This window comes from Morus notabilis, unplaced genomic scaffold, assembly GCF_000414095.1.
Source record: "Morus notabilis unplaced genomic scaffold, ASM41409v2 Scaffold384, whole genome shotgun sequence".
In the NCBI taxonomy this organism is placed as follows: domain Eukaryota; kingdom Viridiplantae; phylum Streptophyta; class Magnoliopsida; order Rosales; family Moraceae; genus Morus; species Morus notabilis.
In genome coordinates this window covers 62,201-65,855 of record NW_010387635.1, presented here as the reverse complement: position 1 = coordinate 65,855, position 3,655 = coordinate 62,201, and positions in this window count along the sequence as shown.

Genomic DNA, 3,655 nt, shown 5'->3' with positions numbered 1-3,655 from the left:
ATATATACATTGGGGACAGAATTAAACTAAAATTTTAAAATGTGAGTAGCTAGGGCATTCCTCGCACTCACATAAACGTGGCTCTGCCGTTGACCATAATTGCATGCACATGGTGACTTGTAAAATCATCAGCTTTAAGCAAGTCACCTGTTTTTGGCAGACGATATCATTTTTTTTTTTTTTATAAAAAAAGCAGTTGCTCAAACATTTTCTGCTCATAGCATGGAGTATTTTTGTACAGACAATATTATGTTGTATTTTAATTTTGATCGCTCTACTTGTATTAATTATGTTAATTAGAGAAGAATAGTATTTATATATAACGTGTTTTACTTTGACAATAATGAAAATTGTAATATGAAAACATTCTTATCAATCATCATATGTTGGTTACGTATAACTCTTTTATGCATGAAGTGCAAATTAATCTTTTCTCGGGAAAAACTTAGTCGGCATAAAACTAGTTTCTTGTGAATTAATATATTACATTTTCACGGAAAACATTCTCATCAATCATCAATATGTTGTTAACTTTACTCTTAATGAATGAAATGTATGGGAAAAACACAAAAACAAAAGTAGACAGTTATGGGAATGTAAATATTGCAGAGCCAGTACTTTTTCTATTTTCAAAATATATACCCTTAAGTCTACAATTATCTTAATTCTTATTCGGAATCTTAATCGTCTTAGTAAAAGTTAATCTTTGCTAACACCAAATACGATCTTTCGTACAACCAGAAGTTAACAGTCTTTTGTGGTTACAAATCTTGGCTTCCGACAGAATTACTTCCCAAGGAAAACTTGGTTAGCAAAAAGTTAATTTCTCGTAAATTAAAATATATTGAACTTTTCACGAATGAGGTGCTTGGTAGAAGAAAATAAAATCAGTTAGTTAGAATATGTAAGAACATCCAATAAAAAATATATAAAAGAACATCCATTAAACAATCTTTCTTACTGGCGAAATTCAAAAGCGTTAATCAAGACTATCACGACTCGCCGTCAGTCACCTATTATGCTAGGCCGGAGATAGACCATAATAGGAAAACATAACATACATACATACATATCATACTATGTTTGCACTTTTTTTTTTTTATACAAACATATATATATATTTATATATATATATATATATATAACATAGTCATAATAATACATAATATTTAAACTTTTAAAAGCTTACAAATCCTTAATCAAAATACGAAAATTCTAAAACTTAAAAGGAGAAAGGTGCTTGAAAGGGCTTTTTTAATTAAAAACATAATTTTACAGAAATCGTATTAAAGCCATAAGGCCAATTCTCAAAAACTAATATCAAAGTTTGGTCACTATAAGTCTTATCCCATGTGCGCATTCACTTCGATCCACTTTCTTGATCACTGAATCTTAGTGAGCTAGAAAGCTCAGTAAGCGAGTAGACTAACTACTCTAAATATGGATGAAATGCAACACAATAATTTCTTAGCAGAAAAGAGATATGAACATAAACATAGACATAAGCGATATTAATTTGAATACCTAATTCAAGTTATCATGATTTTTTTTTCTCAACATACATAATCCTATAATTCATAATTTTTATCAACCAATAAGTAATCATAATATGATATACTTCGTACTAACTCCTAACATATTTCATAGAAGAGTGTATTATACTACAATATCCATAAAATCATTATATTAAATATTCATGTTATAAGTTGACTATTACTTTGACTTTCATAACTCATATTCAAATGTATGAAAATCATAATCTTTATGTACCATAATCATAATAATATGACATCATAAATCATAATCTTAACATACTACAATCATAATCATATCATATCACAAATCTTAATCAATTTCTTATCATAACCAAAGCATTACCAAGCAATTATGTATTCCCATAACTATAATCGTGCATAAGATTTAAACAATAATAACACATTGATAGTAGCTAAAATCTAAAAGACATAACTATTCCTAATAATCTAGCGTACTCATATTTGCCTTCTTATTAGAAGATATTAGAAAACAACACAATCACAATATTACTCACATCTTTCCATTTAACATGATCATAATTAAATCTAACTAAGGAACATACATACTTTAAATCAACAGTCTTATCATGATATAGTCTTACCATGTCGTATATACTCTCATACTTATAACATAACCTCATATCATACACTATCGTGAACTAATCATTCTATAATAACTCATAGCAGAATATTATTATGTCCTAATAATGTGCATAACTTATCATATACTCAATAGACTAGTATCCTAACGTGCACGTACTAATGGGCCTGTGGGACTACCTTATGTTGGCTGATACTCAATCATGTGGCTATCCTAGACTCTTGGCCAATGGGTCTAAGGAATCGCACACACGGATCTCACGTACTATTTAATAAATCAAACACGGCTTCTAAGAGTGTACCACTAGTTATATGTGGCTTGCCTATCATACCAAAGTTGCAATCCATTGGCATTCACATAAGCGTAACGTGGGTATTCAAGGGGTTTTATCCATTCTTACCCAGCCAAGGCTCAGGGAATTCGACATCGTGACTAAATCACAGATCCAATGACCACTAGAATCGTCCATCTATAATCCAAGACTACATAGCATAAAGTCCATCTAACGGACTTAATTAAATCATAACTATCATATTAGGTCTCCTAATGGACCGGTATTACATGTTCTATCTTGCCATGCTACTTCATATATCACGCATGTTGCTTAGATACTTACATAATCATATTAAGCATAGTAGCATTTTATGATACCATATCACTTGTATTCTTGTAGTCAGTATAAAACATGCTTCCATTATTAATACTCATATCTACTCAGATATTTTTCATTAAGACATTATCAACATATTCGTTATAGCTTAATGAGCATAAAACATTATCAAAGAATTTGAATATTTCTAATATCATGCTCATTGATCATGAAAATTCATAAGTGACATGATAAACAATAAAAATAGTCCGTAAGACATAATTATAGTAACATTTCATACTGTCATAAACAATCACGACTTCCATACATAACAATGACAAACATAGGTCACAAGTAAATTTCAAGCATCACTTGTACTGTAGGTGAATACTCTACTTACCTTAAGCATTCATATATCCCAAACGTAAGCTCCTTACGCTTCATTTGATTCACGCACAATGATTAGGCGCTCACCTAATTTTAGCAAATATTTTCCCGTTAATTAGAGAGTTGCCAATTCTTTTAATAGTATTACAAAACTCTAGAGTTGCTAACAGATTTCTAAGAATAGGAAACCATATTGTTTTCTCTTTCATATCTTAATCGGAGACTCGTAATTACATTCTCACTCATTGTTTCGAAAAACATGGTTCGAGGTTAAGGAAGACTCTTTAGAATTTAATAACCTTGTCCATAACTTAATAAAGAAAAACCAAGTGCTTAATTCATGATATAACTATAATTTTCTTAGAAGAAAAGTCATCAAACCAAAATATTTAATTTAAAGTCCTTAATTTTTATAGATATAACTTCTTTAAGAAAATTGAATGAACGCCAACTCATAACATGAGCTTTAGTTATCCTTCGATATTGTTAAAAATATAATCTAACATGAACAATCAGATTTTCAACAAAACCAACCAAATGTCA